This window comes from Procambarus clarkii, chromosome 37, assembly GCF_040958095.1.
Source record: "Procambarus clarkii isolate CNS0578487 chromosome 37, FALCON_Pclarkii_2.0, whole genome shotgun sequence".
In the NCBI taxonomy this organism is placed as follows: Eukaryota; Metazoa; Arthropoda; class Malacostraca; order Decapoda; family Cambaridae; genus Procambarus; species Procambarus clarkii.
Genome location: NC_091186.1, coordinates 36278173 through 36290668, shown reverse-complemented (window position 1 = coordinate 36290668; position 12496 = coordinate 36278173). Strand labels below are relative to the sequence as shown.

Genomic DNA, 12496 nt, shown 5'->3' with positions numbered 1-12496 from the left:
ATGGCGTGGGCGTCACTGCTCCGGGCTCGGACGCTGGACTCGGGTCCGTAACAAAGGCCCAAAGGAAAGAGCCGACGAAAAAACACACCGGAACCGAAGGGGCACTACCAACCGAGGAGAAGACAGAGCACGCTGACCAGAGACCAGGATGGTGCAAGCGGCGCACGAACAGGCCGGAGGTGAAACGACGCACAAGACAGCTTACTAACGGTGCAGAAGCAACACCAAGACCGAAAGCAAGCTGAAGCGGCTCCGCCTGCGCCGCACGAAAAGAGGCGACAGTATGTGGCAAGACGACGGCCCCCAACCCCCACTAGAAAACCAAGCCGAGAGTAAACCAAGCTAACAAGAGTAACCACCTAAGAAGGGACAGGAAAAGGAAGGACCGCCAAAATACCCCATACTGCCGCCAAGAGAAGCACGCAGGTGGGACACCTACCACGAAGCCACCCGACCACCAACCGGAGGCGAGACCACGAGGCAGAACATAAGCAGCCCCGACAAGGCCCCTCCGAGCCCAGGAAAAAGGTGGAGCCGCGAGAAGATCTCGGGCGCGACCACCGAAACCCAGCCGGCACAAGGAGATGGAACGTTGCCACCACCAAGGCTCAAGTGCAATGCCCCTGCTGCCCGCACCCACTTTGTTAGCACAACTGGGTAAATGAGCCACAACGAGCAACCAAACTCGCAGGACTCCGGGTCGAAGGTGTCACCGACCCCACAGGCAGCAGACGGAGGCAAAACAGAGTCACCCAGAGACAAAGGGTAAGAGCAACTCTCAAACTCGCTGGAAGCGAGGGGGGGGGGGACTCTGGGGTCACATCCATCGGACCCGCGCGCCCCCAGGGGTTTCCCAGGGTCCCGAGCGTTTACTTTAAGAGGACTCGCGCTCAGGTAATCCCAGGCAGGGTACTGCTAACCGGCACCCAAAGCTACCAAACAACTTTCTAAGAGCTGAACCCCCAGGACGTGTACACTCACGGGGACCTAGCAGGGGGAACCACCAGAAAATACTCAGAACACAAGGGACACAAGGGGCAAGAACGAAGGCAGACCCCCCCCCCCACCAGGTAGATAAACAAAAAGAAAAAGAAAACCCCGCAAGAGGACAGCGTACCCAAGCGGAACAGAGCAGGCCGCTATGATTGGTAAAGATAAGCTGCACAGTACCCTGCGCCCCACCAGTGCAAACACTGCCCCTTACTCTAAGGCGAACAAGGGAGACAGAAGACCCGAGCACACAAAGAGCGGCCGAAAACCAAGCAGTAAACGGCCAAGCAGGGGCAGGACCCAAGGAACTTGTGGAAGGTGGCCCCAAGCCCCAAGGGCAGTACTTACAGGGCACCTAGGGAAGGGAACCCTAGGCGCATGCAGCCCGAGTACTGAAGAATCACTCCCGGCTCACGCACCACCTAGAAAACAGACACCACACTCTAGGTACTGTAACCCCGCGATTATCCGGGATTCAAACATCCAGAAAACGCCCTTATACGGCCAAAATCGTGATCGGATAAAGTTATCACAATATCCGGCCAAAATGGCCACAGGAACCGGATAAAAGCTGGTTTGGCCGGATGAAAATACGGCCATACCGTATTAATCCCGTCTGTGGCTCTAGACGCATGGTGGAGGAGGGGGGTGGGGTGGGTGGGTGGTGTTGGGAGGGTGGGTGGTGTTGGGAGGGTGGGAGGGGAGCGTCAGGAGGGATCACCTGGGTACAGGAATTACCATTAATTTTAGAACAATTAATCATAGCCAAAAACAAATGAAATAAGTACTAGTAATTATGTAATAACAAATAAATAAGTTTCCTAAAAGCATTGTGCACAGGCTGAAGTTTCCTTCAAAAATATTGTGAATTTTTTCCTCCTGGCGGCCTACGTAACGCGCTATAGCTGCCCCACCCCAAGTGGACCCGTCCAACACTGGTCAACCCATGTGCGTCCGTCCCTCGTGTTATACACAGTGCTGCGCCATTAGTGAAATATTTTTTTAAATAACTTTTTTATTTTCATAGTAACTTTGAACATTTTTGGCCAAGACTATGTCTGGTAGCAGCATCAATCGTTCTGGAGGTGTTAAGAGGAAGAAAGTTGTCCTAACAATTAAAGACAAGTCACTGTTATACACCTCAACCAGTGCGGCCTCACAGTGTTGCACCATTAGTGAAATATTTTTTTAAATAACTTTCTTAATTTTCATAGTAATTTTGAAAATTTTTGGCCAAAACTATGTCTGGTAGCAGCATCAATCGTTCTGGAAGTGTTAAGAGGAAGAAGATTGTCCTAGCAATTAAAGACAAGTTACGTGTTGTTCAACCAGTGAGGCGTCACAGGCAGCCAAGCGCCTTCAACAAGTGAGGCGCCACAGGCAAGCCAAGCTCCTTTAACAAGTGAGGCATTACAGGCAAGCCAAGTGCTTTCAACAAGTGACGTGCCACAGGCAAGCCAAGCGCTTTCAACAAGTGAGGCGCAAGCAAGCGCCTTTAACAAGTGAGGAGTCACAGGCAAGCCAAGCGCCTTCAACAAGTGAGGGCATGCAAGCGCTTCAACAAGTGAGGTGCAAGCAAGCGCCTTCAACAAGTGAGGCCTCACAGGCAACCCAAATGCCCTCAACCAGTGAGGCTTCAGCAGCTGGCAGTCAAAACTAACTTAGCTTAATGAACTGTACAGTAATTTTAAGTGTTAATTTTAGTGTTGTGTTAGTATAGGTTACGTAAATTGTTAAGAATTTTTAACTTCAAGATGTGTGGCATCAATCAAGAAGACGAACACCAACAAGGTAAGTTGAGGTTTCTAGTTGAATATTTAATAATTGTATGTGGCAAGGCAATTCAAATTATGTTGTTTGTAGTATAAAAATAGTTGGAAATGGTCACTTTTGGACTCGTAGGTGAAAAAGTACCATTATCCGAAAAATGTGATAATCCGGCTGGGGGTCCTTCCCATATAGTCCGGATGATCGAGTGGAGACAGTACAGTGCTGAAACAACCACTGGAGCCGGAGCACATAACCATTGCCTATAGCATCAGCCGAAGAACTGATGGGTGGATAGCCGGCATGGGAGGTCTGGGGCTCCCCCTTCCCCCTCCCGGGGAGGGGGGAGCTGCGCAGACAGCGGCGCGGTGACGTATGACGTCATACTAGTTTCCTTGTTTTCTGTTGAAGAGTTCTATCCACTAGTTCATCTTAGGTAGCAATTTTCACCAGAATAGGGGTTTGTTTTGGAATGCTTACCTTTCTGGATGCTTGACCCGGTCGATGGCAGACATAGAATGCTTCCAACCACACGGGGGTTTCTATAGGCCATTGCTCCCCTTGCCTCTCTGAGGGGGCCAGGTTCTGGCTCGTGGTCCCCGGTAGGCCCTAGAACTCCATACACATGACTGATGCCAAAGTCTGACATTAGCATATCAGCCGGTAAAGCTCCAGGGAGCCGACGGGACTCCCCCCAGAAAAGCAGCAGATCAATATGTGTAGAATTCATCCAGCTGAGGTAAAGGCAATGTTGTTGACAGATAATGCCCCAGCTCACCCCATTGCTAAATTAACATCGCCTGATGGCAAAATAACATGTATGGCTTTACCACCAAACACTACATCTGTAATACAGCCCATGGATTAAGGGTTATCTATGCTCTCAAAGACTTTATAAAAGAGCTACGAATTCAGATATTATGGAAGTTCTGCTCTCTGAGGAAGACGAGATGCCTACTAAGGATACGAAGGCTAGTAAAACACTAGAAAACTTCAAGAAATATTCAATTAAATATGCAATTTACAACTAGGCCAAAGAATGGAGCGAGTTGAAGGTCACCATATTAAAGAATGCATGGAATAAAATTCTGAGTCTGGTACTTGGTTAGAATGAAAACGAAGATAACTATGATTTTGAGTGCTTTGATAATGCGATTTTTGAGACATTCAGAGATGCAGGTGAGGAAGATTTGCAACTTTCTGATGTGAATGCGTGGTTAAATAATGATGGTGATGATCCAGGTTATGGTGAATTAACTGATAATGAGATTATCCAGTGTGTTATTGGTAATAATGATGAGGATGTGGAAGAGAAAGATGATAGTGCATTACCTATTCCATATGCTGCATCATTACAAAAGGTTAATGATCTGCTTGATTTGGATGCTGTAACTGATAATGAAGAGCTGACAGATTATTACCTGCACCTAAAGGACATGAAAGATATTATAATGAAGCTCACAACAAAGAAACAAACTAAGATTCAAAAGTTTTTGGTACGGTTTCACAGTAGGCCTACAGGACCAGCACCCAGCACTAGCAAGGACTCACCTTCCGAGGATGCCCAGGCAACTGGACCAGCACCCAGCACTAGCAAGGACTCACCTTCTGAGGATGCTCAGGCAACAGGACCAGCACCCAGCACTAGCAAGGACTCACCTTCTGAGGATGCCCAGGCCACTATACCAGCACCCAGCACTAGCCATAACTTACCTGGGAGTACCAATTGAGCTGTACAGCACAATCTAATGACATTAAATGTACAAAGTGTAGTTTATATGATATAAGTGTACTGCAGTAGTGTGATTCTAGTGGTCTGTACTTTATGTACAGACTGTAGTGTATAATGTACATTTGTTAGAAAAGTTACTGTTCTTTAAACAATTTATATTCATATGTGTGGCACTCTCAGGATATTAAGGCTAACAAAGTTTGCACTACAAAACTCAACTGGTAGGGTAAGTACAGTACTGTAACGTGCAATATCAATTTATTTCATTGCAATTCAAATTCTTTGTTATTTAAATTTTTCATAAGGCAAATGTGGACTGGCATATGCATTAATGTGATTGTATTTTTTTTTTTTGGGGGGGGGGGGGGAAGTGAGTTGCTGGGGCCGAACGGATGGAATGAATTCCACACTGGAATGAATCAGCTATGCCCCATATAGTTCATTCAAGCGAGTACACACATTTAATTTCTACATTTACTGTCTACATTTAATGTCATCTAATTTCATGCATTTCTTTGATAAAGTGTTTACTCATGTCCTTTATGATCTTGGTTATTTGTAAGTGTTGGCCCCATTAAGCTTAAATTATAGTATGTTACTCTCTGTTCTGATTTGTTCAAAGAAAATGTTATGATGAGCAGTTCACTTGCTTTTCTAAATTACACCTTGCATTTCCATTCTGTAATTAATGTAAATAAACTACTGTACTGTTGCTAGAACTACTGACTCCATAATGTAATAGTCTATGCTTGTCATCCTTAAGTATCACCTTCTTTGTATTATTTTTTTATTTTCCTTGAACATTCTCAATTTGTTAGCTTACTTCTCTAATAGTATTAAGTGTTTTATCCCGTCACAACATTAATTAAAAAAATTCTATATTATTATTAATTTTGCCCGAAACGCTTTGCGTAATAGTGGCTTCATTAGTATGTGTAACTTCTGTCCCTTCAATTAAACAATATTCTTATGTTCTTTGTACACACAATCTTTTGAATAAATAATAATATTATTATTATTATTTACACAGAAAATCACACTAAAGTGATATACATCAATGAGAAAATTCACTCGGGCTGTGAGATGATGCAAACCTGCAATGTTTGCATCACCTCACAGCCTCAGTGGATTGTTCAGTGATGTATATCACCTTAGTGTGATTTTCTGTGTATCTGAAGTTGTGCATACAATGTAGAACTACAGTACTTTATCCTTCACCTGAGTGCTTGGGGTCTAACATAAAACTTGGACTGGCTTCAGGACTGTGATATCAGGATTTATTTATTTATTTATTTTATTTATTCATTTATGCATATACAAGAATGTACATAAGGAATGTGAGGATACAAATATGGTAATTACAGTCTTGTAAAGCCACTAGCACGCGCAGCGTTTCGGGCAGGTCCTTAATCTAAGAAAATTTTAAGGAGGTAAATACAGTGGTACCTCGCATAACGATTGCCCCAAAAGACGAACATTTTGGGTAACGAACGGCCCGATCGGCATCAAATCGTCCCGTATGACAAACGCTGGTTTGAGTAACGTCAACACCACACGGTGGGGTCGCACTGCTTCTTGCACATTCTTAGACGCCTCCGACGATGCACATAAATTATGTTATTCTTGTTTAAAGATGCTAATGATGCTGGGATATAAAAGGGTGACTGCTGAGATGTTGCAAAGCATTGACGTTTTTGCAGGAAAAAATAAATGAAATGTCTGATATACAACAAATGTCAAAAAGGTTCGTTCGGTGTTCGGCAGGTAGGCTGCTCCATTATAACAATCTTTCTTTGTTTCAAATGTGTTCCATTTGTTTTGTAATTTTCATTTACGTCTCAATAATGGAGAAGCCTATCTTACATACACTGAATAAACCATTATGACATTTTCCTTTCTTCAAATGTGTTCAATATGTATTTTTCATTTGTCTTATAACAAAAGGTTCGTTCGGTGGTCGGCAGGTAGGCTGCTCCATGTTTCTTACATACAAAAAATGTAAATAATAAAAAAAATGAAGAATTTGAAAACCAGTACAAATGTCAAAAAGGTTCATTCGGTGGTCTACAGGTCGGCTACTCCATGTTTCTTAAATAAAAAAAAACGAAAAATAAAAGAACTGTTGAAACAATTTGAAAAATGGACAAATGCCATGAAGGTTCGTTCAGTGTTTGTCGGGTAGGCTGCTCCATTATTGAGACGTAAGTGACAAATACAAAACAAATGGAACACATTTGAAACAAAGAAAGACTGTCATAATGGAGCAGCCTACCCGACAAACACTGAACGAACCTTTTGTTATAACGAATATGAAAGACAAGGGCTGCTGGCTGGGTTAGTACTGCGTGAGCAACCATTTGTAGCACACGTGCCTCTGGCTCTCAAACACCTGTCCCACACGGTGTTGAAAGACTGCGCTCAGTCGGTGCAATTCAGACCCTATTGTTTGAAGAACAAGGGGTCATAACATTGGTGAAGCTAGGCGCAATAAGGGCTTAACACAACGGTCGGATGCCAGTGATGCAGCACCTATGAGGATGATACAGCGAGCGTATCCAGTTGTAGCTCTGAGCCCCACCCTTGCCATCTCCAATTTATATAGATGATACATAGATGAATCGTTTTCTGCGTTCAATGACGATGCATCTGATACAAGTAGCATAGATGAACAGTGTTAGCGGCTTCCATGGTGGTGTTGTTCATTGATATTTTCAAGAATACCTGAATCTCTTCCTGACTGATGGACACTCTTTGAGGCTAGCTGAATCTCTTCCTGACTGATGGACACTCTTTGAGGCTAGCTGAATCTCTTCCTGTGTGGGACCTTACAAAGCGATCTTTTCAAGACTACCTTACAAACTGAGCTTTTCCTATAATCATTTCAATACTACCTTATGCTTTACAAGCTTGGCTACATACCACCTACAAGTACTAAAGCCAAGGGTGCACACGAGAGCGTTATTTGCAAGCACACAGAACGATGAAACAGGAAACGAAAATCTCTCTGTAGCTGGTGCAAGGAGAGCAAAGTCGCGCTGTGTACCATGGACTACTTCGTTGACTATTACACACCTCCAAAGTACTGAGTGTGTAATACAGTGTGTTACTGTGTAAATAGTATGTGAAACTGTACATATTGTAATTTTAGTGAATTTTTACCACGTAATATTGTGACAATAAACATTTATTGTGGACACATTACTGACACATGTATCACAGTTTCATGGAAAATTATGAACATTCTACTGTATACATATTGTAAAGGTCACAAATATGCATCATATACGATAAATGAAACAAATAAAACCGCATTGGAAATGCATAGAACAAATATTTGTAAATATATTTATGGCAACATGCAGTGCTTGAATGGCCTGCGCGACCGTGTCTGGGAGCTTCACACACAGGCGACCAGGCCCTGATGACGTCACAGCGCACCTTGTCCACGCCCTCACAGCCAAAGTAAGTGGAATTTGGTAATTACTTTCACATAGACATGTTCAGGGACGGTAATTTATCATTTTGCAAAGAAAAATGATATTTTGGGGAACATTTGATGTCATGCACACTGGGGAATTTCACAATAAACACAGTGCATCACACTGGTTACATGGGGCACACTTGTTTTGTATGACGTCCGTTTCACATGACGAACATGGAACGGATTAAATTCGTTATGCGAGGTACCACTGTACTTGCAAAATTTATAGACAAAAAAATGATAACAGATTACATGAAATTAAAAAAAAGAAGATGAGAGAAAATTGTAGGTACAGTATATTAAAGCACATAGGTAGCTAAGATTGACTGCAATGACAGCTTGAATGGTAGTTGACAAAAATTGGTAGTCACAATACAGCATATGGCTAGCACATAAAAGAAGACAGCAATGAACACAATGATAAGGTTGTTTGATATTACATAAAAATTAGGAGATTGGGTAACACTAGGTACAGAGCAAATTTAAAGCTCAGTGTAGGAAACTAAGAAGATGAAGTTAGGTACTTTTTGGTTTTGCTTTTAAATAAGGCAAAAGTTTTACAGTTTTTCAATTCACTAGGGAGTGAGTTCCATAGACTAGGTCCCTTAATTTGCATAGAGTGTTTACACAGATTAAGTTTGACCCTGGGGATATCAAAGAGATATTTATTTCTGGTGTGGTGATAATGGGTCCTATTACATCTGTCCAGGGAGAGTTTCAGAGCATGGTTTGCATTTAAGAACAGGGTTTTGTAAATGTAGTTGACACAAGAGAATGTGTGGAGGGAGTTAATATTTAGCAAGTTTAGGGATTTAAACAAGGGAGCTGAGTGTTGTCTGAAAGCAGAGTTAGTTATTATTCTGATAGCAGATTTTTGCTGTGTGATGATGGGCTTAAGGTGGTTTGCAGTGGTAGACCCCCATGCACAGATACCATAATTAAGATAGGGGTAGATTAGTGCATAATATAGTGAGAGGAGAGCAGAGTTAGGAACATAATATCTGATTTTGGAGAGTATACCAACTGTCTTAGAGACTTTCTTAGTTATGTGTTGAATGTGGGTGCTGAAGTTGAGTCTCTTGTCTAGGAATAGGCCAAGAAACTTGCCATCATTTTTATTACTGATGTTAATGTTGTCTATCTGTAGCTGAATTGCATTTGATGATTTGCTTCCAAATAAGATGTAGTAAGTCTTTTCGATGTTTAATGTTAGTTTGTTCGTTGACATCCATAAGTGGACTTTTTTTAATTCATTATTCACAACATTATTTAGTGTATGTGGGTTGAGGTTTGAATAGATAAGGGTAGTATCGTCAGCAAACAATATAGGTTTGAGAATATTAGAGACATTAGGCAGATCGTTTATATATATAAGAAATAGAAGAGGTCCTAAGATGCTGCCCTGTGGCACTCCAACGGTAATTGGTAGAGTGGAAGAAGTTGTATCATTGATGGTTACATATTGGTGTCTGTCACTAAGATAGGATCGGATGTAGTCAAGGGCAAGGCCTCGGATTCCATAACGCTGGAGTTTAAGTAAGAGGTAGTTGTGATTAACAGTATCAAAGGCTTTTCTTAGGTCAATGAAGAGTCCAATCGGAAACTCATTTTTGTCAAGGGCTGAGTAGATAACGTCAAGGAGACTAATGATTGCATCGTTGGTGCTCTTTTGGGACCGGAAGCCAAACTGGCAGGGGCTGAGTATGTCGAATTTTACGAGGTAGGAATAGAGCTGTTTGTAAATAATTTTTTCAAATATTTTTGATAGAATGGGTAGATTTGATATTGGTCTATAATTGTTTACGTCCGCCGGATTGCTTCCTTTATGGACTGGCGTTACTCTTGCTTTTTTGAGGATATCAGGGAAGGTGTGACACTCTATAGATTTGTTGAACAGTAGTGCTATGGGTGGGGCAAGGGCATGGGAGGCTCTCTTGTACACAATGGACGGAATTTCACTGGTGTTCCCTGCATTGGTTTTTAGAAAGTGTATGATGGACACAACATCTGCCGGGCTGATTGGTGAAAGGAGAAGAGAGTTTGGATAGCTGCCTGAGAGATATGTGTTAATATGTGTCTGAGTCTGTGGGATTTTACTGGCAAGATTAGCACCAACCGATGAAAAGAAACTATTAAATTCATTTGCCATTTCTAAATCAGTTGACGGTATATCCCCATCCTTGTAGAATTTTATTTGGTTATGTGAGTGTTGTTTAGTTCCTAGGATACTAGAGATAGTTTTCCAAGTGCTTTTCATGTTGCCTTTTGCTTCATTGAATCTATTCACATAATATGCAAGTTTTGCCTTTCTTATGATACTGGTAAGCATTGATGAGTACCTTTTAGCTACTTCCTTTGAAACTAGGCCAATCCTAACTTTCTTTTCATATTCATGTTTCTTGTTGATTGAGTTGAGAATGCCACTTGTGAGCCATGGATTGTTTAATCTTTTGTCAGTTACTTGCTTGGTAAGAAGGGGACAATGAAGGTTGTAGAGGCTTAGAGTTTTGGAGAGGAAGAGATTAGCTAATGAATTTATATCATGGGTATTATTGAATTCAGAATCCCAGTTAATATTGTGAAGTGCCTCTGTAAGATTGTCTAAAGCTGATTCACTGTGTAGCCTAAATGAAAATTTCTTGCTTTTTGGTGGTGTTATGTCCATGTTCGCTATGAGAAAGGTAGGATAGTGGTCAGTTGTTCTGTCGTAGATTATACCAGATACAAGGGGAGCTGTTATGTTTGTCCATATGTGGTCCAAGGTAGTGGCTGATGTTTGAGTGACTCGGGTAGGTTTGGTGATTGTGGGGATTAGCATACAGGAGTTCATGCTGTTAAGGAAATAGTCAACTTGAGAGCAATTTTGTTGACCCAGGTCAATATTAAAGTCTCCTCCCAGAATGATGTGGTTTTTGTTGAGATTGTTGTTTATAATAAGATTCCTTAGGTTGTCTGAGAAAGAAGCTATGTTAGTATTGGGAAATCTATAGATGGCTCCAATAGTCAAAGAGGATTTAAGGGATTTAATTGTAAACTGAGCAAAAGTATATTCACAGTAGTCATCTCTGTCACTAATAACACTGTTGCAGATAACAAGACTTCCTGTGATATCAGTAGAAATCCGATTGTAAGAAAGTCAGTGGTGGTAGAGTAGTAGAGTATGCAGCTGGCAATGCCTTGGTCATGGGTTTGCAACACCACACAGTCCCAGTGGAATTTCTCATTATTATTATAAAAGTTATCATTATTCGATAGGCCAATGTCCACACCCCAACAATGCCATTGGCATATAATTTACCCCAACAATTCTACTGGCCTACATCTACACCTCCACCAATTCCATAGTCCTATTTCCATACCCCAACATTTTTGTTGAAGAAAAAAAATGCTGTTTGTTGACCAACTTGTATATTGGCTATTTTCTACCATGTTCCCCCCCCCTTTTTTCATCTTTTATTATTTTCATTTTTTTCTTTCAATGCAATTATACTTTAAGCTTAATTACTATTAAGTTTTAGTCTAAGTGGGTTTTTTTCCCCACCTCACCTTGCCCAAAATGCTATGCGTACTAGTGGCTTTAGGTATTGTATGAACTACCTCTATCTTTAAATCAAACAGAATGTTTGTACTGTAACTCTGCAACTATGTATGTACTTTTCCTAAATAAATTTTTATTTTTTTTATTATTAACAATTGTATGTTGGGGGTGTAAGACAATGTTGGAGCAGACAATGTGGAGCAGAAAACTCAGTACTCACTTCCCACCTTCAGAGCAGGAGAGATTGCTGAAATAGAGGGAATACAGAGAACATATACGGCACGCATCGTTGAGATAAAACACCTAAATTATTGGGATCGTCTCAAAGCCCTCCGAATGGAGACGAGAGATACCAAATAATATACACATGGAAAATACTGGAGGGCCACGTCCCAAATCTACACAGTAAAATAACAACGTACTGGAGTGAATGATATGGAAGAAAATGCAGGATTGAACCAGTGAAGAGCAGAGGTGCCATAGGCACAATCAGAGAACATAAGAACATAAGAGCAAAGGCAACTGCAGACGGCCTATTGGCCCATACGAGGCAGCTCCTATCTATAACCACCCAATCCCACTCATTTACATGTCCAACCCGCACTTGAAACAATCGTGGGACCCCACCTCCACCACGTTACGCGGTAATTGGTACCACAAATCAACAATCAACAACCCTGTTACCGAACCAGTATTTACCCAAATCTTTCCTAAATCTAAATTTATCTAATTTATACCCATTGTTTCGTGTTCTGTCTTGTGCTGATACTTTTAATACCCTATTAATATCCTCTTTGTTGTGTCCATTCATCCACTTGTAAACCTCTATCATGTCACCCCTAACTCTTCGCTGTATAAACATCAGAGGTCCACGGTTGCTCAACGTTCTCCCAGTGACTATAAGAAATATTGCCGGAACAACCGTGGACATCTTCAAGAGAAAACTGGACTGTTTTCTAAGAGAAGTTCCGGATCAGCCAGGCTGTGG

At 41.8% G+C, this 12496-nt stretch overlaps 1 protein-coding gene across 3 annotated transcripts in view; it reads right to left on the bottom strand.

Moving 5' to 3' along the window:
• LOC123749290 (E3 ubiquitin-protein ligase TRIM21-like) overlaps positions 1 to 12496 on the bottom strand; it is a 183559-nt gene that overhangs the window by 80063 nt on the left and 91000 nt on the right. The window lies entirely within an intron of this gene.